A 27827-nucleotide genomic window follows, 5' to 3' on the forward strand; every position below is an offset into this window, starting at 1 on the left:
AAAACCACTTTTCAGTTTCTTAGAAACTTACTGGAATTGCTTGAAAGAGCAAAACTACATATATTGGACGGGGGGGGGGAATGCAATGGAACTCAAAATGGCACCCAAGCATTGTGGTTCTGCACATCTATGGTTCCTTTGGCTCTGGTTCAATCCCCATTCCTTGACCACCTGGTGTAGCTCCCTTCTAACAGCTGTCTATGCCTTACCCCTGATAAACCCATGCTAATCACTCTTTAATTCTTTCTTCCCAGTGTGAACAGTAGCAGGTGCCTGATTATACACCTCACTTACTTGGAAGCTAGAAGGACACATTCCATTAAGAGTGCAGCCACTGCTGAAAACGGTAATGACATACATTTGATACACACATACCCTGCTCCTTCTTCACCATAATGTCTAAGAAAACTCAGCTATGCCATGACATTGTAGTATTGTGTATTTTCTTGACACTATTATGTCCAACTTTCATTAAAATTACAAGACTTGAATATTCATAATCCATGACTGTTAAACTGAAATAGTCCCTACTCCTAGTCACAGAACTATATCTTCTGTGGGAAAGGACTTCAGTCACCAAGCCTGCCCACCCCTTGACAAAGCAGGAAACCCACAGCTAAACTGTCTCTGGCAGATGGCCATCTAACCTGTGTTTAAAAGCCTCCAGAGAAAGAGAGTCCACTTCCCTCCAAGTTAGTCCGTTCTACTGTCAAACAGCTTTTACTGTTCTTTCTAATGTATTCGCGGAGGCTTTCACGGCCGGTATGTAATGGTTGTTGTGGGTTTTTCAGGCTCTTTGGCCGTGTTCTGAAGGTTGTTCTTCCTGACGTTTCGCTAGTTTCTGTGGCCGGCATCTTCAGAGGACTGAAGTAGGAACTCTGTCCATGCTCTGTTGGTGCTTGTTGGATATTTGAGTATTTATAGCTGTGGGAAACTGCTTTTGTCTTTTTACAGGAGATAGGGTGATCAGCATGTTTTTGTTATGATAAGGGAGCGGGGAGGGAGAGATTATCTGTCACTGTGATTGATGGGTGTTGTTATTTGTGATTCCACAAATAAAGTATTTCTGCCATACATCAAAAGGGTCACAGACCGCATGGGGAAACTTTTGAAAAAAACACAACCTACAAACAGTATTCAGACCCATCACAAAAATACAACAAATGTTATGGTCAGCAAAGGAAAAAAGGGACCCCCTCACCACTGCAAGAGTATACCGGATACCGTGCAGTTGTGGACAGGTATATATTGGAACCACAAAATGCAGCATTCACACCAGAATCAAAGAACATGAGAGACACTGCAGACTAAAACAACCGGAAAAATCAGCAGTAGCTGAACATGCCCTAAAACAAACTGGACATAAAATTCTATTTCAAAATACTGAAATACTGGACAACACCAGCAATCTGTATGTTAGACTGCACGGGGAAGCCATTGAAATACATAAACAGAACTTCAACAGGAAAGAAGAAGGCTTAAAACTAAACACGGCCTGGCTCCCAATTCTGAAAAATACATCATGCAAAAGGTCAACGAACTCTACCCAGCCACAAGGGCCAGGGATCATTGCACAAAAAAGACCAGCTAATGACACTCACCAATCACAGTGACAGATAATCTCTCCCCCCTCCCTTATCACAACAAAAACAAGCTGATCACCCTATCTCCTGAAAAAAGACAAAAGCTGTTTCCCACAGCTATAAATACTCAACTATCCAACAAACACCAACAGAGCATGGACAGAGTTCCTACTCCAGTCCTCTGAAGATGCCGGCCACAGAGACTGGTGAAATGTCAGGAAGAACAACCTTCAGAACACCGCCAAAGAGCCCGAAAAACCCACAACAACCAGTTCTTTCTAATGTTTAGGCAAAAATTCCTTTCTTGAAATTTGAAGCTATTGGGGCACACTGAGCTAGTGCGGTGAGTCTGTGTTATTAAAATACCCAGGTGCCTTTTTTGTGTGTCAGCTTCCTGTTCAATGGGACACTGCTCAGTCATGTGCTCTTTGACTATAGCAGAGAAGTCTTTTGTATATATCGTCAGGTGAACAGCTGAGGAACAAAAAGGGAGACTTCTGTCCTAGTCTCTCCCAAAGGAAAAGAATGTTTTAGAAAGTTTGTTTGCTGGTGTGACAAAACCAGACTGAGGGAAACTCCTTGGACCACCACATACTGTAACCCTACCTTAAAAGCAATTCTTCGCCCACCTCTTGGGTGCCATCTGCTACTCTCTCTCACTTTAATAAAGCAACGTTGCTGGGTAAGAGACAAGCATATTTTGCAGAACCACCACAAGGTCAAATAACTGTGTTGTTTTCCTTCACAAGCACTTAGTTATTGCAGTTTCTCAGAATTCAAATTAGGGAGGATAAAAGACTAGTGTAAAAAATGTTTTGCATGTGACCATAGGCAGGGGACACATTTTTGGGTGGTAGGGCATATTTACAAATGTTTGGAACATTGTTGTGGCATATCTGTACTTGGCTCCATTGTCAACTTCTGCCCCTCACTAAATAAATAAGAGCCTCGATACTAGCAATAATTTGGACCAAGAGGGCAGCACTTCAGGTCTTTTAGATGTTAGAATTCCATTTCTATCATTCTTTACAATTCAATATGGGGGCTAAGGCTGATGGATACGCTGGTTGAACAGCCTCTGACAAGCAATATGTTCCCCACTCCAAATGTTAATATAAACAGGCCCCCCAAGAGCTCGGATGAGGTCCGGACTGTTTCACATTGGAAGCCCCCCCCTCATTGTCTGGGGAAATATTTTAATGTAAAGAACTACCTGTTAAAATGTTTTTTTTTTTAATTCTTAGAATGCTTGACAGTCATGCATCTCCCATGGGGAGTTGGGACACAGACCAAACAGCTGTGCTGTCCTCGCCCCCACCCTAGCGCCTGAATAAAGGTTTTTGAACCTATTGATCAACTCTCTCTCTCTCTCTCCTCTGAGCTGAAAGACAAGATTTTTGAAGAAAGATCAATGCTGCACTTTTCTGTCCATATCAGTTTGATTTTCATGGCATTTTTAAAAAATCAACCTCCACATAAACTGGTACAAATCTGTAGTGCAGGTTTACCATGAGCACTGAGCAATCATTTGAAAATATACTATGTGGATGAAATCACTTTGTGTTGCGAAACATCAATCAAGGACGTATGGTAATCACTGAGGTAGGATGCCTGTGGCTTCCTGACTGAGAGCATGCCAGGGAAAGGGGAAAAATATTTTTTTCTGGAGCATTTCTCCCAGAACCCCACTGCCAGCATGGCCAGTGCCTGTGTCGGCTGTTCCATTCTGTTAGCTGTAATCTTTTCTCATCTCTGGCACATACTCAATGTCAGACTCTGCTGTGCATGTGTTGTTCTTTTCCGTAGTGATGTGCGGATTGACCTTGAGAATGTTCATTGTACTGTGCTATATATTCTAAATTCTGCAGTAGTTCTGTTGTTGTTGTTTAGTTCTTAAGTCATGTCCGACTGTTCGTGACTCCATGGACCAGAGCAGGCCCTCCTATCTTCCACTGCTTCCTGGAGTTACTAGTCAGGCATTATAGCTAGAAACCACATAAGGTTGTATACATGGGAGGGGGGGGAATGAGGGGAACACATGTAAGCCACATGTTCAGCATTCCCTTTATATGGAAGTCACTCAGACCATTGTACATTTCATCATCACATTCATGCTCTAAAGTGAATGTGATTACAGGTAACCTCACAGACGTTTGCCTTGAACAGACAAAGGTCGAAGTGACTTGAGGAGGAGAAGTTTCAGGGTGACATTTACTTGTATCTCAATGTCCCCTGCTCCCCATTGAAACCATTCAGGTTCCAGATTTCAAGGCCATGGAATTGTGGGCTTTAGAACAGGATATTGTAAAAAAGGGGGGGGTGAAGAAGGAAAAGCATTTGCAATGTGGATTGACCCCAGGATCCAATAATTTATTGTATCAAGAGGATAATCAATGAAGAAGTCCTAAGGCAAATAAATAAAACTGAAAGTCGTAAAACATATACAAGTCACACAACAAAAAAGGTCATAAAAAGTATACAGTACAGAAAGCTATAATATTTTGGCCATAAAATAAGAAATCAAAAAATACAGAATGTTCCATTGGATCATTCATGGTAAAATAAATGGGAGAAGAAGCATGGAACAAAGAAAAATATTTTGGCTAAAAACCTTGGTTTGGATGTCAGAAAGCATCAAGACCAAACTAGTTACAATGATTTCCAAACTCCCATAGGAGAGGAACAAGGAAGAACAGGAACCTAATGGCACTTATAATCTTCTCTGCCTGTAACTGCTTTGGGATCCTTTAAAGGTTAAACAGTCAAAAGACTGCCCCCATCCCCCACCCATTCCCTTTCTGCATTCTGCCTACTGTGAAGACAGAAAAACTAAAGCACAAAACCATTCTAGGACATACTTTCAGGGATGATGCTGAGGAATTTTACACATTGCAACATTTTGCTAGAGCTATACTGGAGAGGGGCTGGGGGAAGGAAAGCTGCAAACCAACCAACTGAGATAAAACTGCTAGACCATCACACATAATTTCCTGTAAAAGGAATAGTTGCTACTTGCAGCATAGATTACTCACACACCCTGAAGATTTGACCGATAGTAACCTCCAGAGCACAAAGAAATAGACTCAGCAAGAATAGAAAGCATGCTATTTCTCTGCCAACATTCAGCAGGAACAAGTATGGGGCTATCAACAGTCTAAGCTATGGAAAATTTAACCTTTCAAGAAAATGGTACAGGAGGATGTGGAATTTGCACCAAAACGTCTGAGAACATACAACAAAGATAATTTTATGCCCAAATCATTCACTTAAGCTGAACTGTCAGATATTAATGTGTGGAATTTTACCTTTAACGTGATTTTAAAATCAACTCTATTTCCATAGTGTATGTTACAGAATATTTCTTTTTAAAATTACCAATATCAATGAAGTTCAGTTTCAGAATCATGTGTTTGATCCAGTTTTTGAAATCAAGTGCCATGATGAAAATAGCACTAACTACCAAAACTGGAAATCTACGAGGGCAGAATTGGGATCTCACTGACTAATGGATTCAGCTGCAAAAGACTGATTTTTCTCCACCTCTTGAGTTGTTCTTTTTATTTAAAAAAAACACTTTATCCTTATATTTCTTAACTTTGAATTTTTGTGTTGTTATTATAAATGATGACTGACAGAGAAACTGTCGCTGCTATAGAAAGTGATTGTTGTACTACAGAAAGTGATTGATCACTTAATCAAGAATAGTGACCTACCTACACTTAAATGGGAATCAGTTCCGTTGTATGCAACAGGATTTATTTCTCAATATACTTGGCCATATCAGCTGGCAGCACTGGGAGATGTAGCTCAGCATGCCTGGAGCTTAGTAGGAAGGGATGGCACTTCCCTATGCTTGAACCATGGGCCACCAGCAGCATTAGGTTGGAGAACGTCTGCATTTTACTATAAAGCAGGGATGGATCATGCTGCCTGGGGATAATGGGAGTGGTATTGTCACAGATGGTGACAGCAGCCATGAAATTAAAAGATTTCTGCTTCTTGGGAGGAAAGTGATGAGAAACCGAAACAGCATCTTTAAAAGCAGAGACATCACCTTGCTGACAAAGGTCTGCATAGTCAAAGCTATGGTTTTTCCTGTAGTGATGTACGGAAGTGAGAGCTAGACCATAAAGAAGGCTAACTGCCGAAGAATTGATGCTTTTGAATTGTGGTGCTGGAGGAGATTCTTGAGAGTCCCCTGGACTGCAAAGAGAACAAACATGTCCATTTTGAAGGAAATCAACCATGGAAGGACAGATCCTGAAGCTGAGGCTCCAATACTTTGGCCATCTTATGAGAAGAGAAGACTCCTTGGAAAAGACCCTGATGTTGGGAAAGTGTGAAGGCAAGAGGAGAAGATGATGACAGAGGACGAGATGGTTGGACAGTGTCATCGAAGCTACCAACATGAATTATACCAAAACTCCAGGAGGCAGTGGAAGACAGGAAGGCCTGCCGTGCTCTGGTCCACGGGGACACGACTTAACAACTAAACAACCACCACCTCTGGATATCTTAGTGGTTTAGTATGGAGCCAAAGGTTGGGAGATCAACTCCCCACTGTGCCTCCTGGGAGAAGAGTCAGCCTGTATGGGCAAGCTGCAGAGTCCCAAGGGCACCCCAGAAGAAGGGACAGGTAAACCATTTCTTAGTACTGTACTCTACTTAGAAAACCCTGGAAAGGTTCACCACAAGACAGAAATGACTTGATGGCATACAATTATTATTAGCTCTGAAATTAGGTGCTTTCATAATAAGTTACTGCACCATTAACTGGACCCCAAAACAAGAGCACTTTGGCTAGAACCTGGGAATTGGAAGATCTGGGTTCAGATGTCCATTTGGCCACAAAACCTACTGAGTTTTGGACCACTTCCTCTGTCCTCTTCCAAAACTTACTGGCTTTGGACCAGTTCCTCTGTCTCAGATCAACTTACCTCACAGGATTGCTATGAGAGAAAAAAAATGGCACATACATGCATCCCGGAGGAAAGGTGGAATATAAATGTTAACTAATAAGTTCTGACTTCTGGTTGCCCTTTCCAAGGTTTTCCATGTAGAGAATACTCAGAAGTGGTTTATCGTTTCCTTCTTTCAGGGGTCCTTTGGGACTGTGCAGCTTGCCCAAGGGAACACAGGCTGGCCCTTATGGGATGCATAGCAGAGAACTGAATTCCCAACGTCTGCCTAACTCACCAAGCTACCTACCCAGCCTCGGAAATGTTAAATGTTTTGTTGTTTGTTGTTGTTGTTGTTGTTGTTGTTGTTATTTAGTCGTTTAGTCGTGTCTGACTCTTCGTGACCCCGTGGACCAGAGCACGCCAGGCCCTAAATTCTAATAACTAATCAAGTCGATATTTGGTTGCCATCTCACTCATAACAATGAAGGCCGTGAGGCGAAAGTATTGAGGCAACTGGCAAGAAACTCAACTACACCGAAAAAAGAACTGGGTCTTTGGGCAGTAACGAGCTGCAGAGAAAAAAAAAAGCAGTCAAGAGCAAAAGTGAGAATTCCTCCGCTTGCCAGTTTTCCGTGCCCAAATCCCCAAGCCTGGAGGGGGGAAGAGCGAGCTGTGAAGAACAGAACGTTACAACCCTCCTTATAACTAACTCCCTTTTGTTTTTCAGCAATTTTAGCGGAGGGCCTGGGAGGGAAGCGGAGGAATCAGACAAGGACGCTCCGCGCAGGCTCCGTGCAGGCAGCGGCGTTTGAACTCCAGTTACCCCTTCTCGAAACGCGCTGAAGCAAAAGTAGGTGAAAGGTAACCCCGTGTCATTGCTCTCCCAAGCAGCCGCGGCATTTCTACGCATGCGCCGCGAGAGGTTCGCGCAAGCATGTGCTTTCCCCCCCCCCCGTGTGTCCCACTCTGTCTTCCCTCCTCTCTCTCTCCTCCCCCCCCCCCGCGCATGGGGTGGTGAATTGCGAAAGGAATATATGGACCCAGCCGGCAGGGTGTTGTTCTCTGGGTGGGACAATCCTGCCTGCTTGTGTGGTTTTCCTTTTGGTTGGCGTCATCTTTTTTTTGTTCTCCGAGGAGGGAGCTATTTTAGGATTACTGCCTCTCTACCCCCCCCCCCGCGCCCCATTTCTGCCATCCCTTGAATAACAGGGATCCCGATGCCTGTAAAAACGGTGTGACGAGAAGCAAAGATTTTAAAAAACAAAACACCATTTATTAGTTACGTATGAATCCCATTCCTCAAAGGGTACAATATTGATATACTTTCCCTCACATTTCTCTTAGTGACATTTCTATCCTGTTCCTCAAAGGGGCATAAGAGGCTCTCCTCCATCCCACTTCACCTTCACAACAACCCTGTGAGGTAAGCCAGGTGGAGAGAGTCCCTGTCCCAAAGCCAGCCCATGAGTTCAGGCTACCAAGCCTGGAGATGCAAATCGTGAGGGATGCTTCACCTGGTGTCTTCCTCCCATCTCTTGTTTGTTTGGTGGTGTACAGGATAAAAAAAAACAAGGTAACAGAGAGATGCCAAGTTCTATTAATTAAATAATTCAAAATGTGTTTGCCCTGCCTTCCTGCTTAAAAAGACCCAAAGCAGCTTAGTCATTAAGACAATATTTAAAGCTAAAGAACAGTAAGCTTACAAATACTAAAAAGGATCAAAGAAATAGCACTCAAGAATGGCAAACAAAAGAAATACTAAAAACACATTCAAAGCAGGTAAGACACAACAATCCATTCAAAAAACCCACTCAGGCAGCCACTCAATGAAGGAAAGCTTCCCTGAAGAGAAAGATCTTTGCCTCCTTTTGAAAAAACACACAGCAAAGATGGGGCCAGCCTGGCCTCCCGTAGGAGGGAGTTCCAAAGCCTGGGAGCAGCAACAGTGAAGGCGTCTCCCATGTCCTTGCCAAATGTACCTGTGAAAATGGTGGTACTAGGAGAAAGGCCTCTTAACACGTGAGCAGGCTTATAATTACATTCTGAAGGAAACCAACACTGAGTGCTCACTGGAAAGACAGATCCTGAAGCTGAGGCTCCAATACTTCAGCCATCTCATGAGAAGAGCAGACTCCTTGGAATAGACCCTGATTTGGGGAAAGTGTGAAGGCAAGAGGAGAAGGGGACGTCAGAGGATGAGATGGGTGGGCAGTGTCACCGAAGCTACCAGCATGAATTTGTCCCAACTCCGGGAGGCAGTGGAAGACAGGAGGGCCTGGCGTGCTCTGGTCCATGGGGTCACGAAGAGTTGGACAGGACTTAATGACTAAACAACAACAAAAGGCTTATAATGGGAGTCGTGGTCCTTGAAGTAGCTTGGACTCAAGTTGTTTAGGGCAGTGGTCCCCAATCTGGGCCTCCAGATGTTCGTAGACTTCAATTCCAGAAATCCTGGCCAGCAGAGGTGGTGGTGAATGCCTCAGGGAGTTGTAGTCCAAGAACATCTGTAGGCCCAAGGGACCACTGGTTTAGCTACTTTATAAGTGAAAACCAACACTTTGAATTGTGTCCAGAAACAGATTGGCTTAACTACCCTGAATGAAAACAGACTTGAACAATATTTGGTGTTTTCAGCATGCACTCCCTGAATACTTATTAATGAGTTTCAGAAATATCCTTTAATAGGGTTAATGCCCATGAAAGAAAGTGCTAGGGACTTAACAGTTGCCTTTTGTCATAATGTACTTGTTGAACTTATTCATGAATATAAAACTTACTAGATGTAAGAACATTTGCCCACGTGTGAGCTGCTTTGGACTAGAGAACAGCCTCCATGCTCTTTAAAACAGCAGTTCACAAAGACAGGACCACAGCTTGGAAATTACTTACTTGTTGGTGATTCTAGGATTTGTAGTCCCCACCCCACCCTACCCCAAAGAAAGAGCAACATTCCCAAGCTCTGGGCAGAGCCGACCCAAGAAAATCTGAGGCAAGAAGAACGTGGTGCCCCACTGCAGGTATAGAAGCCAACTGTGCTAACAGCAGGCTGTTCTTTCAACATTAACAGCAGCCAAGTATCTTACCCAACACATCTCAAAGGCAGCAGTCTTGTTTAAGGGGTGCCAAAGTGTCTTCTCTCCAAAAGAGGGAAATACAGTAATGGGTGTGGGAAGAGGGCTACTGCTGCTGCTTTCCCAGCACTTGTTGCTTCAATAGGGTGGCCTTCAGCAAGACCATGGGATCTATTCAAGGATTTTTTTTTCTAGCTAGCTATCTTTAAAAATCAAACACCCAGTCCAGAGTTAGCTGGCTAAATTGGAACTGCAACACCGAGTGCTTCCTCTAAAGCATTTCTTGACCTTACGGCAGCATATGATGCTGTCCACTATCAACTGCTGCTCAAAAAGCCCTACTTCCTTACTAAAGGTTATGGCTGAACACAGTGGTTCATCACCTTGGATTCCCCCAGATGTTCTTGGACTACAACTCCCAGAAACTTTCAATACTAGCTGTGCTGGCCAGGACTTCTGGGAGTTGTAGTCCAGGAACATCTGGGACCCAAGGTTGGGAACCACTTCTCTAAAGTGTCTATCCAAGTATGCAGTATGGACTAACTACCAGCCACCAGTTGGTTATTCCAGATGATTAGTAGCCTGTATTTCATGTTTTGCAGATAGGCACTAAATACTTCCAAAACAAAGAACTGCATATTTCAGAGACCTTTAATAAAATCCATACAATCAAGATCCAGGGTTAATAAAACTGCTGCTGTCTTTGTTCATGTGCTTTTGGTAGCAGCCCAAGACACAACACTTGAGTAAGCAATGTAATCATTCATTATTCCTGGAATGATGATAAGCAACAGGAAGATTCTGAAGGCATAATGAGTAGTGCTGGATTTAACAGATTGTTTCATTGTATAAGAAACTATTAAACAGAGATTAAAGAAGAGACTGTAAATGAGTTCATTTCTTTCTCAGATATCCCTGTCAAGGTAAAGGTGGCAAGCCTATGAAATCATTTATAATATCCAGACTTGAAAGGACACATGAACATTATTTTATAGTAATACCTAAAGGGGGGGGGATTGTCTTTATAGAACATTTTGTTCTGTTCTTTGGGAAATAGAGGTTAATAGACTATTGCTGCATGTTTTTGGTACCAGAGCAAATGGTAGCTTAGGGTAGCCATAGTTTCACTGGAAAAGTGTTGTGTTTGGAAGGTTAGTTGCTTTCCTATCTGTTCTCAGATCTCATTGTAAAACTGCCAGATAGCTCAGTGGCTTAGGCATCTGGTTGTGGAGTCAGAAGATTGAGAGTTCAATTCCCCGCTGTGCATCCTTAACAGAGGCTGGACTCGATGAGCCATAAGTTCCTCCAGCCAGAATCATGTTGAAGTTTACCATGTGTGTGTAAAGGCAATCATGCAAGTGGTTTTTCTTTTTCCCAGGCTGCCTATAACATGATTGATTGCGCAGTCAGGGGATCACTTGGTATGTGATAGATCGGCTGGGAAACAGCTGTCACAACCTGCCTGAATGCCCTTATGTAATGGGAGAAGCCAACAGGATTTTGGCCACTGCTTTTATTTCTTAATAATTGTGTTTAGAATTGCAGCCTTTAATGGGACATGGATGAATTAATGTACTGCCTTCATAACTTGTCCTTTGATTCTCACTAGTTTTTCATCCCTGCAAGCAGGGTAGATTTGATTTAAATCAAATTGATTTAAATTATGGTTTAAATTTTAAAATCAGATCTTTAAATGGTTTAAATCAAAAACTTTTTTACATCAATTGTGATTTAAATTGGTTAAAAAAACAGCTGATTAAAAATAATTGATGTTTACCCACTCTGCAAGCAAGCAGAGACAGGAAACTTTCTTTTTTTTCAATAATAAATTTTATTGAATTTTTTTACATACAGAAAACCACAAGATACCAAAAAAAAGAAAAAGAAAACCAAAACGAAGAGACGAAAAGAAAAGAAAAAAAAGAAGATCATATAGCAAAGAAAAAAAAAACCTAAATTAACCCCTCTATCTGAAGTGCCCCCCCCCTTGGAGTCAAAGATTCCAGCCTCATTAGTCCTCTATTCTCCCTATATCTGTTTACAGCATATACTAATAAGTTTCTACATGTATCCTAAATTTCACCCTAAACTTCAGTCTTCTTCTGGGCCCAGAGATATATTAGTCCCCAGCTTTGTTTTACATAATCTCTTGGCTGTTCCCGCAATGCTTCTGATAGAGTGTCTAACTCTGCCATGTCCCATAGTTTCTTTAACAGCTCTTCCATCGTCGGAACCTCTTCTGTTTTCCATTTCTGGGCCCAGAGTAATCTAGCTGCTGTGAGTATATACATAAGACAATGCTTCAATTTATTGTCATTTACACCTGAAATGACATTCAGTAATGCCATTTCAGGGTTCAGCTCTAATCTCTGCTGTATAATTTCTTTTACTAAGTCCCATACCTGTGTCCAATAGATTTTGACCTTTTCACATGTCCACCACATATGGTAGTAAGTTCCGACCTTTTTCCTACATTTCCAACATATGTTACTGTTACCCTCTAACATTTTTGCTAATCTTATGGGTGTATAGTGCCATCGGTAAAACATTTTGAGTACATTTTCTCTTAAATTTGCTGGTTTCAAAATCTTATTGCTTTCTTTCCACATCATTGTCCAGTTATCAAGATCTACATTGTACCCAAAATTTTTTGCCCGTTTTATCATTGTTTCTTTCACCCTTTCATCTTCTAGTTCATATTCTAATAAATAGGTATACATTTTCTTAATTATTGCTTCATCCGTATATAACCACAGTCTGTCTACCTGAACTTTGCCCTTAAAAAAACCCACAGCCCTGTCTTTTTTATATCTTGATTCTAATTTTGCCATTGACCACCAGTCCACCACTATACCCATTTTTTCGAGCTCTTGTTTGCAGGGACAGAAAACTTTCTTGATGGTGCTGGACTCCAACTCCCATCAGCCCTTGCCAGCATGTCCTGTGGTTGATTATGATGAGAATTGTAGTTCAGCCATTGATGAAAAGTCAGAAGTACTCCAGCTGGTAGTAAAGAATGGCTGCTGATAGCAATGCTATCAATTGTTTATATTGAACAATAGGACTGGACAGTAAAAGAACTGATAACAAACTTATTAATAGCAGTAAGAGTAATCATAGCAAAGAATTAGAAATGAAACCTTGAATTTTAGGTAAATGATTAATATAAAGAAATTTGGAATATAGCTGGTCATGGTAACTTGTGATATTGAGGTTTAAAAGGTCTGGGGGGGAAAGAATATTTTTATTGATATTTAGGAAGTTTTTACTGGTTGTATATTAACAAAAGGGAAGGGTCAGGTACCTCAGAAAGAATCTATGCTGTTTTTGAAGTGGGATGGAGCTTTGAAATTGGAAACTAATTTAACATCTCTTTCAATAGTTCCGGTGGAGGGCTACAGTTTCTTGTAATTCTGTAGTTTAAGTTGTTTTGTTTATATATATATCAGGTTTTCTTTTATCTTCTGTTTTGTATTGTTTGTATTCTTAGATATTTTCCTTGTTTTGTTCTTTTGTTTGTTTATTTTTTTAAAAGGGGGGGGCTACGGGGTGGGTGGGAAGGAGAATGGCTGCTGGCAAGTAGTCTTTACCCAAAGGCCCTTCTCAGAATGAAAAAGCATTGCCATGTCTTAGTTTTTAAACGACTTCTTGTCCCCATGAATCAAAGAGTACAAATCCACACTAATGTAATCAGTCACTTTAGCTCTTGTGTTCTTCTCCCTTAACACACTTCTGTAATGATACAGCATCCTGTCCACCGTATAGTAAATGGGGAGGGAACTTTACTGATATATTTCAGGGGGTCCTTCCCTGGAGAAGTATAATTTGTCCTGTCATTGTTAGGCATCCAGCAACAAGTAAAGGCATTTTGTATTTAAGATGGTTCCAACCTGTTATTTTGAGATGCATATTTTTCTAGTAGAGGCCTGTGTATCTCATTTTTTATTAATGCTTCTGTTTTAATGATTGATGTTATAATAATAATAGTTTATAATATGGTTCTCATTATTTGGTTGAAAGCCACTATCCTGGCATACTGCGTGTGTGTATGCACACACATATTCACACACACACGTGTGTGTGTGTGTGTGTGTAAATCAGCATAGAGTATTGTGGCATCCGCCCAGGTCATGAATATTCATATATTAATCTGCATAGACCAATGGGAGTGCTGGAGGGGCGGAGTCATGAGATATAAGAGACTCAGCAGGAGGAGGGGGAGTTATTAGATTGGGAGATCGAGTGTGTAGAGAGTTTTGGAGTTTGGGCGGGAGAATGGTGGTTGAGAGGGATAAAGGAGAATGTTTAAGAGTTAACAACATTGCTTGAACTTTCATCATCTGTAACAATACACAATTTCTGACTGGTTCTTTTAAAATGACATATGGCCTGGACCTCAATTATTAATACTGTAATAGGTAATGTTGATGTAATCATCTGAGGGGCAGCTGAGGCGTACATAGCGTGAGTTCTAAGTTTGGTGAAACAAGCGGGGGCCGCATGACAAGTATACTTCCAGAATAGAAGCAATTTCGTGTAACTCTGATTTGCTCATAAATTCCTTTTATATTACATTACAGTTCCTTTCAACATTTGCTCTAATGTTTCTGATTTAGGATGTTATTGGATTTTTATTGGATTTAGGTTTTAGAAATGGAATTTAGTCTGTAAGTAAAGACTGAATTTGGCAAATGCAAGGTGGTTTTTTGTTTTTGTTTTTAAGAATGTTGATGCCGAGCAGGGCTTTCCCGAGACAGGTTGTTGTCTGCATAAGACAAGAGACCTTCCCTTCTGTTGCTTGATATCACGTAGACCACTGGTTCTTAACCTTGGGTTACTCAGGAGTTTTGGACTGCAACTCCCAGAAACCTTCACCACCAACTGTGCTGGCTGTGGTTTCTGGGAGTTGCAGTTCAAAAACATCCGAGTAACAAAGGTTAAGAACCACTGATGTAGACTGCCAGTTGTGTTACACTTCAACTCCGGCAATAAGTTGTGACTGTATCACACCTGTGGTTAACAGGCCAGTTTAAGAGTGCACATTAGGTTGTGTGGTATATACACCTAAGCCCTCCAAGAGAGTGGAAAGCATAGTGTGCTCAGGAGAAATGCATGTTAAACTGTTATTGATGTAACTCAGCAGGGTATTTTTGGTGGTGACCTACCATTGGTACATGTCTCAGGCATAGCCTCTAGTTTTAATTTCCAAACTGGTACTGTTTCCAGTTACAGACATTTTTTAATGAAAGTAGCAGGTGAATCTGTAGGAAACGTCTTGGCTAGACAGAATAAAAAGACTAGCTGTTGTGGGGGGGGGGGGGAACTGAGAAAGCTGAGAGCACAGAGATAGATGTTTCTTTCTCTGTTCTAGTTTTGTTAATGATTTGCATAAGAATTTACAGGGGAAACCTTCCCAGAATCCTGAAAGAACGGCAAACACACTTGAGTATATCCATTTTGGCACCTATCCTTGCAAAAGTTCCAGAAAGGTATGTGTGCAGAGCTTTAAAAGTTACTTACAGATGCAGATAACATGCCTGGGCGTGCAATTCCTGCCCTACCAAAAAAAAGCCATACATGAACACCAGCTGGCTTTGTTTTGTGGGTGGCCACCAAAAGGCAATTGCAGGCTTTGTTTTGAAATATGATTGCTCAATTATGACGGGCGGCTGGAATCATGTCTCTGGAACACTGTCCGCTTTAAAGACAGAATGTTATAAATCAGAGTTCAGCCCATGATAGCTCAGTAGTGGCTATGGTAGCAAGGGCTGATTGGAATTGCTGGCTAGGGCTGATGAGAACAAAACCTGAAAGAACAAACATTTCCCAGTCTTGCTTTAGAGGAACTCAGCATATTATGTTTGTACAAAATTCTAATTGTGTACAAATATGCCCAAGTCTTGCTTCAAAAGTAATGGCAGTTCCAGGAACAGATATGATATGCCTACCCATGCATCTCAGACCAGGCAATTGAGCACGCTGACGCTGAGAAAGGCCTGGAGGGAGAACACTAGGAACTGGGCCTTCTTACTTTTGGAACCAACTTTTGCCCGATATTCACCTGGCCCCTTTGCTGATGACTTTTAAGGAACTCCTAAAAACTTGGTTATTTAGACAGCCCTTTCAGACTGTTCCATCAACAGAATGCAGGGAACTTACTAACCATTAAGCTATTTGATCACTGCCATCTTAAATGTTTTATTAAATGTCTTGCAGTATTTTCTGTTATAATGTTAGAATATGTCAGTTTGCTTTTATACTATTTTGACCTCTGATGGCCATTCAATGTTGTCTTACTGTATCTGGTGATTGTTGTTTTAATTTGTTATAAACTGCCCAGAATGGCCTCAGGCCAGATGGATGGTAAAGAAATGAAGAAATAAAGAAAGAAATATGTTTTAAATTAACTTTAAACCTCCTCCCCACACACACAATGGTTTCCTAATTCCCATGTTCACTCTGCCCCAGATACTGCTAATGGTTGTTGTGGTTTTTTTGGGCTCTTTGGCCGTGTTCTGAAGGTTGTTCTTCCTAATGTTTCGCCAGTCTCTGTGGCCAGCATCTTCAGAGGATAGCACTCTGTGCTCTCCTCTGTGCTGTCCTCTGAAGATGCCGGCCACAGAGACTGGCGAAACATTAGGAAGAACAACCTTCAGAACACAGCCAAAGAGCCTGAAAAACCCACAACAACCATTAGATCCCGGCCATGAAAGCCTTCGCAAATATACTGCTAATGGATTACACTGCGTTTTCTACCAAGACATATGAAACAACACTCTGCACTTTGGCGTACTGAAAGATCCTTGTGCAGTTGTGGCTGCAGTAGGATAGTGCTTTCAGAGGAAAGATAAATAGCAAACTTTTAATGACTATGTAATTTTCAAAAGTGAACATACATTTACCCAATATATGCCATTTCCTACAGAAATGATGTTGGGGAACAAGTATTATGTAGCAGAGGTTTATATCATATTCTTTGGCTCCATAGCTTCGGTCACTACTTTTGTAAAGATTCAGCTGGAATAATATCCACATCTTAACCCTTCTGTAGTGAATACATAAAATAAATAAACCAAAAAAAACCCCATAACTCTCAGGGAAACGATTGCTCCTAAGAATACTGAGCGAGAGCCCTTATAATGATGATCACTGTTGCAATAGTATCCCAAACTGTAATGCCATGACAAGAAATTGGGAATATATCTTATCCAGATAGTAAGAATGTGGCAAGAATTCAACTATATGACTGTCATCCAGTCTTGTGAGTCCCTCCCTCTTCTGCTTTTTCAGGCAGGGCGCAATGGCCGTATGAAAGGATGAGTCACTTAGTGTCTGCTTGTAAATGTGACACTGGGGCCATTTCACCAGGGAGACTCTTTGTGGCACCTTATCTTTGGCAACCAAAACATCCATCTCAGCTTCCCATCCCTTCTCTGTTCTTTACATTCAGTATGCAGTGGTGCCTTGAGCTGCAAACTGAATTCGTTCCAGGATGATGGTCATAACTCAAACCACCATTTCTCATAGGATTACTGTACACTGAAACGCGACTAATCCATTCTGGCCGTTTTTTGGCTGTATCTCAAGATGCTGGGTCTAATGGAACTAATGCAAAAGCGGTTAATCCATCCACTGGGGGAGTCTCTTTTTTTTTTTTTACCTAAGATGATCTCTAAGGTTTAAAAAAAGGGCAGGAAAGGAGGGAAACTGCCTTTTTTCTGGTCATATCTCAAAGCATCGATCGGAAGTCAAAGCAAAATTTTGCGACCGGAGCTGGTCGTAACTCGAAATGGTCACAAGTCAAGACATTCGTAAGTCGAGGCACCACTGTATATACACACCAGAATGTCATACGTATTTGGGTCTCATGATTTATGTCTTTGTGGGCTTGGGTGGATAGTTGTGTTTTTAGTTGCTGTTAGTCATCTGTCCATAAATAAATATTAAAAGCTAGGAACTTTTAATGTCCTAAAAGTTGTATCAGCAGTAGGTCAACTGAGATGTGCATTTGGAAAAAAAAGAGAGAGAAAATTAGACAGGTACCTATACCTATTTATTTTTTAAAATTGACAACAGACAGTCCCATGTAAGACTATTTAAGGATTAGAAGGTGCTTGGCTTCCATACTTAAATCAAGCTGCTCAAACCACATTCAAACAATTTCTTTTTTGGCAGAATTGCCTCTTCTTCACCTTCATGAGTAGCAGAAGTCTGCAGGCCATTTGACTGCAGTTTAAAATGCACAATGAGCTAAGCCGCTAGCTAAGTTGTGTGCTTCACATGCAATCATGGTGAAAGCTGGAGAAGGTGGGAACAGAAGCTTAAGTTGTACTTAACAGACACTTAAATCACTGGTTCTTAACCTTGGGTTACTCAGGAGTTTTTGACTGCAACTCCCAGAAGCCTTCACCACCAACTGTGCTGGCTGGGGTTTCTGGGAGTTGCAGTTCAAAAACATTCGAGTAAAAAAGGTTAAGAACCATTGACTTAAATGACCACTCAGCCTGAAGATTTGAGTTTCGCCTTTCAGGAGAGGGAGATATGACTGGGCATTTGTGTAGGTAGAATAATTGCTTTTTTAAAAATGCACAGGTTTTAAACTGTAGAATTTGCTACTGCAGACTGTAGCAAAGGCCACCAAAGTGTGGTCATCTTTGGATGGGGGTGAGACAAAATCATGAAGGATAAAGCTACAAGTGGTGTCTTGACTTGAGAACTTAATCCGTATTGGAAGGCGGTTCTCAAGTCAAAAAGTCTGTAAGTCAAGTCTCCATTGACCTACAGTGCATTGAAAACCGATTAATCCCGTAACAGGCCGTTTTTGTTCCATTTTGGTTTTTTTCTGGTCTGTAAGTCAAATCTCAGTCTGCAAGTCAAACCTAAATTTTGCGGCCAGAGAAGTCTGTAACTCAAAAAGTCTGTAAGTCAAGCCGTCTGTAAGTCAAGGGTCCACTGTATCAGTAGCTAGATGCTATCCATTATGACTCCTCACCTTTGGAACAATCTCCCTCCTGAGATTTGCGCGGCCCCTACCCTGGGCACATTTAAAACTCAGCTAAAACATGGCTTTATGTTAAGGCCTTCCCTCCTGCCAGCATTTAATTTAATTTAATTTATCTTTCTTCTTTATCTATTATTTATGATTTATGTTATGTTTGTTAATTGATATTTTGAATTTATGTTGCTATAATTGTATTAATATTGTTGTTAGCCGCTCAGAGTGGTATAGATTTATCAGATGGGCGGGATATAAATCAAATAAATAAATAAATAAATAAATGACTATGCATTACTTCCTGTACCAGAGAATGCTGTGGGGACACACAAGCAGGCAGGTTCTGTTGCATTCCTATCCTGCTTCTGGGCTTTCATTGGCCAGTGTGTATTTGGGGGGAAATGGCTGTCTAGACAGCTATTCAGCATGGATCAGCACAGCTCTTGTCATGTTTTCTAGAAAATAAAATTTGTGGTCTGAACCCTGTGGAAAATTGCTCTGAAGGCATCTTAAATTATCACATGCATTCTACAATAGCAATAGGAAGCAAAGGTTAGTTGACAAGTGGATGTACATTTCTTGATCTCTGATCAGTAATTGAAGACGTAATCATAATGTTCCCTTCATAATGTTACATTCCTATAAAATATTTCTCAGATTCAGGCTTCTTATTAACACTAATATCAGAATCAGGAGTCAGAGGGAGAAATTGTCTTCAGTGCTGGTCTCTTAAATAAAGTCTGAAAAACAGAGGCAAATGTGTCCCCTTAGGCTCAGAGCATTCTTCAGTGCTTGTCGACATCTCATGAACTGGAGGCTAAAAATACATTTCTCCATGATTCTACCTCCCCCCCTTCTCTACTCCTGTGTCTCATTTCATGCACAAGGTGAATGACCTCTTGTAACCCTGAACAATTTCAAAGCCACTAAGTAATTAAGGCATGGCCTACACAAAAGAAAATGCTCTCTTAAAACCGGAGAGGTAATAAACATTAATTATGTTAAAAACACCTGAGTGAGGCATTCCACAATAGAAAGATAGTCCAGTCCATAAGCAAGGCTGCTGGGAATTCAAGTGAAGCTGTTGCCTGAGGCAGCAGACTGGAGAGCAATTTAAGATGTGGTAAATTTTTAAACGGGTTTCTGTGAATTTGCTGTTTCTATAAGCTCTTGCCTGTGTCCGGTGCAGATCAGCCTATTCCACTGATAGCAAAGAGAGATTAACTGTGTCCGGAAGACAATGATGTACCTCATGTGATTATTTTAGTGTATATGTACCCAGTGAGCTGGATTTAGACTTAGGCCCTGCTCACATGAGGGAAATGTTCTCTAGTTATCACCCAACTACAGTAGTTCAATACTTTTATTTCCAATCACACGGTGCATAGTCAAGATCGAGACATTTGCCCAGACAGCAGTCTAGGTAAAGGTAAAGGTTCCCCTTGACAATTTTTGTCCAGTCATGGTCGACTCTAGGGGGCGGTGCTCATCCCCGTTTCCAAGCCATAGAGCCAGCGTTTGTCCGAAGACAATCTTCCGTGGTCACATGGCCAGTGCGACTTAGACACGGAACGCTGTTACCTTCCCACCAAAGTGGTCCCTATTTATCTACTCGCATTTGCATGCTTTCGAACCGCTAGGTTGGCGGGAGCTGGGACAAGCGACGGGCGCTCACTCCATCGCGTGGATTTGATCTTACGACTGCTTGGTCTTCTGACCCTGTAGCACAGGCTTCTGCGGTTTAGCCTGCAGCGCCACCACATCCCTAGACAGCAGTCTAACTGTGGAATATTTCCCCATCTCCTAGAGGGTTGTGTTATTTTGTACCTTTGTTGCACTGGTGTATTCCTTATTGGGATTTCCTGTGTGCATGACCCGCCCCACTTTGAAGAATCAAAGCCAAGAAGGTGGTTGCCGTTACTGCAGCATGATTTTTTAATTATTATTATTTAGTGCCCTATACATCAATATGTTGGTAAAAACACGTCACGGGGCCTCCACCATTACATGATTATCAAGTAATATTTTTAAAAATTTCTATGGAGAAATACATTGAACCATTGATATGCTACTTCGTTTCAGAATAGAAGCCAGGAAGGCAGCCGCCATTGTTGCGGTGTGCACATATTAATTTTTTTAAATTTTATCACGTCCAGTACATCAATACAGTGGTAAAAAGTATGTATTGGGAGGGGGGGCACCATTGCATTATTGGCAAGTAATTTTTTAAAAAAATATTTTTGTGGGAAGATACAATGAAATGTTGATATGCCAATGTCACCAAGGGTTGGGGGGGAGGGATTGTCAGTATTGCTGCATGGATGTCCCATGCCCATTGTGTGTAGTGCATTTCTGCAGGAGCAGCCAGTGCAACAGAGGACATTTTCTAGACAGAAATCTTTTCCCAATCAACGTTTCCTCTAATTTTCAGCCCTGCTTGATGAGGTGCCCCTGCTGTGCACAAGCATTTGATCCCCCCCCCCGCAATGGGGTTCCATTGCGACCAGAACAAAAGAGGCTGGAAATGATCGCTGTGGGTGCACAAGGGAGAAGGAAAGCTATGCGGAGGGGGTGGCGCCACGTGTGCTTCTGCAGTCACTCGCCTTAGAGGGAATCATGTTCTTGATATATCAATGTATTGATAAATATTATAATTTTTGATATAAATATAGCAAGAGAGAAATTAAACTGGTACCATGGTATAGCTCACCATAATGATTCAAATACGAGTAAATAAAGGTACAGCTAAAAGTTCTTGGGACGTTCATCCCAGGATATAAACCATGTAGCAACAATTCAGTACAACAGAGGTATGGAAAGTATCGGAGGATCGACAAAATATTTCCCTTATGTGACCACAGCCTTAGTCATAATTAGAGTATTTTTATTAGACTTAGTAAAACTAGTTGCCAAAATCCTATTGCTAAGCATAGTAAATTGCACTAGAGTAGGCCCATTGAATCAATGGGGATTTAGCGAATCAAGTTCTCCATATGCACCATGGGTTCAAAGGCGGCTATTCTAACTGTGATTTAATATGCTAAAGTCAGTTGATGTTAGAGTAGGCCCATTTGATTCAACTGAAGAGTTGACTCAGCAAATCTCAATTGCTTCAGTGGGCCTACTCTAGTGCAATTTATTACAAGAAACAACAGAATTTTGGCTAGTAATAAGTATTTCTATATACAGTACTGTATCTGTACTTTATTTGGTCAAAATATCACTTAAAGCACACACAAAAATTGATTTCTCAAGGTGAGGTGTGTTTCTTCTTGCCCTGTGCCTTGGAGTTGCAAAAAAGCTACTTTTGAAGTTCCTTTCAATTCTTAGTCACAACAAACATCAGTCTCATTGATTTCAGTACATCTGCTCCAAGGAGGACTAATGTTGGCTTTATCTGTAAGAGTTGCATTTTTAATTTACAGAAACCATAGAGGAGAAGGGTAAAGCTGTTTTTGCACAGTACCAGGAGAATCACAACCCGAACAGAGCAAACAAGAAAGTCCTATGCCACACAAAATGTGCGTAGCAAAATTAACCAGAATCTTTCTCCTTAATTTCTACATGGAAGAGTCATTGTTTCTTGTGGAGAGGCATTCAATTGTGCCATTCCTTTGTCTGCAACTAAAGTAATACAATCCAGGGCAGTTTTATTATCTCCTGTCTTGTTGGGGTGAACTTGGCTGAATTGCCTGTCCTATCTGATAATGGATGTATTCCCTTTCATCAGTGGTTAATGTGCCTGATATAATAAATCGTGCTGTGTAGGGGATTAAGTTTAGAAATCAGACTTCTCTAAAAAGGTGTAACTTACCTGGAATGTGAAAGTCTGATTAAAGCAGCTAAGATTTTTGATACACACATAATGGAAATACCCTTTGTGTTTTTTTTTTTTTCACGTTGTTTGCAGGAAGAGAGGGGTGAAACCATTCGATGCCTGGCTGCACAAGCAATTGAATTGGATTTGTTTGGATGCAGAAGCAAATTACTGCCTTCAGTTTCTGAAATGAAATGGCACAAAGAATTGGATATGAATGAGAACCTTGAACATTTCCATCCATTAAGACAGGAGAAAGTGCCTTGTTCAGTATATACAAGCTGTCGCCACAGTTCTCAGATGAAAAAAGAGAATTTCCTCAGTAACACTGAGAGCAAAGAAAAACCTACCATGAAGCAAATGAAGGCTGCCATCTTAGATGGCAGGTTTTGAGCACTATTAAAGAGGGTAGGATGGGACTTGGCAAAAGGTAAATCAGGATTAGAGATGGGATATTTGTATTCGTAAATGAATATAAATATCTCAGACCCAGCTGGCCAGAATACCCAGTCCCGTCTCCCTGACCCATCCACAGAAGGGTCACTATGCAGCTAGTGCGGCCAGCGTCCTGCTCCTTGCGTCAATGCTGGATGAAGCCCAACTGGCACTCATCCGCCTTGCTGCTCTCCTGGCCACTCTAGTCAGGGGATGGGATGATGACTCTCACCGCTCAGCTGCTGAGTGGCCAGAAGAGCAGGAAGGCGGGGCAGCACCAGCTGGGATTCATCTGGCATTGGCGTGACATGCAGGACGCCGGCTGCATGCCCTACGTGGTGACCCATAAGTGGACAGGTTGGTTCAGGGAGGTGGAACTGGGTATCCTGACCACCTGGGTCTCTAATTAGGATCTTTAAAAAAATCTCCAAGTTGACCCATGGTAAATATCTGACTACTAAGACCAACTGGAAAATGACTCGCCATCTCAACAGTGCCCCTGCAATGAAGAAATCTTGGGGTAATCAGAATCCAATTTTTCATGGAACCTCTTTTGGAGCTCTTTCCACTTCTGAAACAAATTCCTGGGCTCATATGTCTTTAACTCATAAGTTTGTGTCTTTCAGCTGATTTGATTGTTGGGTTTTGGAATAGAGCCAGTCTCTTTCCCATTCAACTGATAGTTGAGCCTTAACTCCAGCACTTACAAATCTTGTCAAACATTAAGTTTTTTTCACTACAGTCTGAAGAATGCCATGCAACAGAACATTCTTGAAGCTTCTGTGTAATAAATGGAGACTGGCACAGCAAAACAGACCAGTACATTTGTTCCCTGTGTTGATTAATAAGTGTGTACATCGTGGAGTTACTGCTTCAGGCACTAACATGCCTCACAGTGACTCTGACTGAGCTTCCAAAGCTACCTAATTAGTAAAAGCTATAGCAACAGGAGGACTTTTAATTTAACTCTTGTGTGTATATACAATAGCACCATTGTTACTTATAATTTCTCTTTTCCAAACTTTCACTAGAGTGATAGCATGCGTCCAACTTGGAAAGAGAAATCAATTGGCAATGTTTCTCTAAGAAAAAACTGTACCTTACAGATAGAATCATGAATAAGGGCGTTGGAAAAGGCATATAAGGTCATTGAGTTCAACCTCCTGCTCAATGCATAATGTTCGAAGATAAAATTATGTTAATGTCCCAGAGACATAATTCTGGCAGATCTTCATGTCTGAGCAATCATATTGACCAGCAAAGCCCACTTTTATCTCCCAGTGGCCTACCACAAAACAAAGCTAAGCTTATTTGCAAACTATCATAGATAGTTGTGGCAATCAGAGGCTTCTCTGCACTTATGTCATTCCATCATCTAATTAAAGGCTAATGGTAACGTATAGTGTGACTCTAATAGAAGGATGGGCTACTTTATTGGGACCAGAGGCCCAATTTTAATCCCACCACCCACTATGGGCTGAACTGAAATGAGCCGATGCCTACTTCCATGGGCTGCTCTTATCTTAATCATGCTTCCTTGAGGCCTCTGGGAACTCAGTTCTCCTTATTTTAAGGGGGTGTCCATCTGCGTTCTCTCTTCATGGTTGCCAAAACATAGAGAGACAATATGTAGACTGTGAGCCTTCCCTTCCCTGCTACACAATCTGTCCAAAAAAACAAAGCAAAAGCAAAACGGACCATTGTACAGTACTATGAAATTGAAGATGGCCACTGTCTGAGTCTTCCTCTTGTGCTCACAGATTGAATCCAAGAAAGGCACTTCTGTCACCAGTTTGATTCCAGGAATTTCCCATGCGTGCACTCTGTTTAACAATCACCTTATAGGACAGCAACAGTACTTGTATTGGCCTGCAGCATTCACTGCAGCACCGTGAACCATCATCATGGGATTTTAGAGATCCTTTGTGAAGGCAGTGGTGCCACCAAACTAATTCCACCACCTCCAGATTCTTATTTAGCTGCCAGGGTGGATTCATTACTGCTTATTAGATGGCTCTCCCTCCTTATGTCACAATTAGCCTCCAGTGGAAATTGTTCCACTGCCCTCAAGCCAGCGCCCTTGTTTCACCACCACCTGTCAGTCAGTTTTTGTAATTGATCATATTTTGACTTCCTGAGCTGAATGTTGCTCAAATATGTCCTTCTTCATGTACCAGTGTAACCTCTGCTGATCTTAATCTATTAATATAACTTCTGCTAGCTTTATCTCCTGCTCCTCTTTTATTTTACTGACAACTGACAATTTTACTGACAACTGACATTTTAAAATTGTTGTATTTATATATTTATTGTTAATACTATAAACTGCTCTGAGCATCATATACCAAGCATGAGAAATGTCTGGCCTTCCAAGTATTTTTGGACTGCAGTTCCCATTATCCCCTCACCATTAGCCAGGTCAGATGGGAGTCACAGACCAACAACTGAGGCCACAGTTGCTCATCCCTCTTATATCCAGAGAGATAATAATAATAATAATAACAACAACAACAACAACAACAACAACAGTAATAATAACAACAACAACAACAACAACAGATGATGATGATGATGATAATAGTAATAATAATAATAATAATAATAATAATAATAATAATAATAATAATAATAATAATAATAATAATAATAATAATAATAATAATAATAATAATAATAATAATAATAATAATAATAATAATTTGTGCCATCAAGTCAATTCTGAATGATGACAACCCTTTTCAGGATTTTCTAGGTAGAAAATACACAGTAGTTTACCATTCCTTTTTTTTGGAGGAGCCCTGGGACTGTACAACTTGCCCAAGACCACACAGGCTGGCTTTTCTCTGTGGGCAATGAATGAACTCCAAACCTCTGGCTCTGCTGCCATATACCTAAACTACTGAGTTGTCCAGCCAGCTTGAGACAGAATATGACACAGCAGCATGTTTTATTTATTTAAAATTATTTTTATTTTCTGTTTAGAGACAGAATATGACTTTAAGTAAACAGTTAATAAAACACTGCCATGTTTAGGGGTGTGATTAATGGCTTCATTTCTTCCTTTACTTCCAGAGTGACAACTACATCCCAAGACCTGAACAGTTCACAGAAGCATAAATCTGGGTTCTTATGACCCTAATACTCAACAGTTTGCAACAAATGCCTATATGGCTAAACCAACATCCTTGGAAAAGATAAACAGCCTCGTGTTCAGAGTTGCTGCTGCTAGGTAAGAGGAAATGCTGTCACGTGCGATCCGTGATGGCTGATTCCCATATGGAAGCTGACCCTTGGGGCTGGTGAACTTCTGATCACAGCAAGATCAAGATGAAGCAACTTCATGTCACACTGGTGTTGATGAGCTGAGCTCTATGTATCTTTATGGTTTCTTTCTGCTCCAGTAATTAAACTTGATTCAGCAAAAGTGTTAACCTCTTCCACAGTTTTCCTCCCGATGGTTCAGTGCCAGTTTTATTTAATTAGTTATACTCTATGGAACTGGGGTTTGGGACTTCAATGGCCCAGTGTGCCCGATGGGAGAAATCCAGGCTGTGAGGCCTTGAGCAAGTTACACAATCTCAGAGAGTCCCCAGAAGAAGGCATTGTTAAACCACTTCTGAGTTATTCTAGATCTTTAAAAACCCTGAGAAGGGTCCCCGTAAGTCAGAATTGACTTGACAGCAGACAGTTACAGTATTATGTATCTTTTCCTCAGAACAGCTAAAAGCTTACTATGAAGATAGATCAGACATTCAAGAACATTTGGCTAATTCTGAGTATCTCAAACATGTCATTATATGTTAATAGTCTGGTGATAGCAATTTTCACAAATGCAAGTTGCATAGCTATTATCAAGGAGTATCGAGATGAATGACGTTTGAAATAGAAAAACTGTAAACATGAAAAGAATGTGAGGGTTCTGTCTCTGGGCAGAGCATGGACAGTATTCAAATCATTTTGAAACTCTAGAACATTCTTGCGCCCATTTCATTTAACCATTTATTAGCAACAACTACTCCTCATTTATGAGAAGATTCCTGATGCAGTTTGGATAGAATGTAGAAGTAATGAATTAAAAGTAATGTAGCTACCTATGCTAGTTACTTTGGGGGGGGTAATGTGGCATAACAAAGTTGCATTTTAAAAGCAACATATTTATTTATTTATTTATTTATTTATTTATTTATTTATTTATTCATTCATTCATTCATTCATTCATTCATTCATTCATTCATTCATTTATTTGCTTGCTTGCTTGCTTTCTATCCCACTCATAGACCAAAGGTCTACTCTGGGTGGTTTACAAATTTAAAAACAATAAAACCAATAAACATATATTATAGAACCAAGGAGGCAAAAGTATAAGAAATTAAGATACGGCAGGAGGGAAAGCCTGCCCAAATAGCCAGGTTTTAAGTTCATTCCTGAAAACACCCAGAATGAACTCTAGAACTCTAGGCAGCCACAAGGGCCAGGGATCATTACACAAAAAAGACCAGCTAATGACACCCATCAATCACAGTGACAGATAATCTCTCCCCCTCTTATCACAACAAAAAACATGCTGAATACCCTATCTCCTGAAAAAAGACAAAAGCTGTTTCCCACAGCTATAAATACTCAACTATCCAACAAACACCAACAGAGCATGGACAGAGTTCCTACTCCAGTCCTCTGAAGATGTCGGCCACAGAGACTGGTGAAATGTCAGGAAGAACAACCCTCAGAACACAGCCAAAGAGCCCAAAAAACCCACAACAACCATAGTAAATTTACTTTTCCATATTGGAAAATGTCGTGGCAATGGGTTGCTTTCATTTTAATTTATGGATTATTTTTCAGAAGTAACTTTCCAAGGTCCAGTCTTGAAACACCTTCCAGAAGAAGCTGTGGGTGGAAAAGACAGCCTTGCTGTCTACCTACAACCATTAGTCATTTCCACCGAATAAATTATTTCAAGACATATTGGAAGCCTTCTCTTAAATTTTATTTGCCAGGTTTGACTTTGAATTTCCATTTCTTACT

The 27827-nt window shown here is 41.0% G+C and overlaps 1 long non-coding RNA gene across 1 annotated transcript; it reads left to right on the top strand.

Moving 5' to 3' along the window:
* Positions 1-608: 608 nt before the first annotated feature.
* Positions 609-27315, top strand: LOC140704186 (uncharacterized). The gene is made up of 3 exons (XR_013541384.1): positions 609-7087; positions 7212-7334; positions 25875-27315. It is a non-coding gene; the product is annotated as an uncharacterized LOC140704186 (long non-coding RNA).
* The last annotated feature ends 512 nt before the right edge of the window (positions 27316-27827 follow it).

This window comes from Pogona vitticeps, chromosome 2, assembly GCF_051106095.1.
Source record: "Pogona vitticeps strain Pit_001003342236 chromosome 2, PviZW2.1, whole genome shotgun sequence".
Classification (NCBI taxonomy): domain Eukaryota; kingdom Metazoa; phylum Chordata; class Lepidosauria; order Squamata; family Agamidae; genus Pogona; species Pogona vitticeps.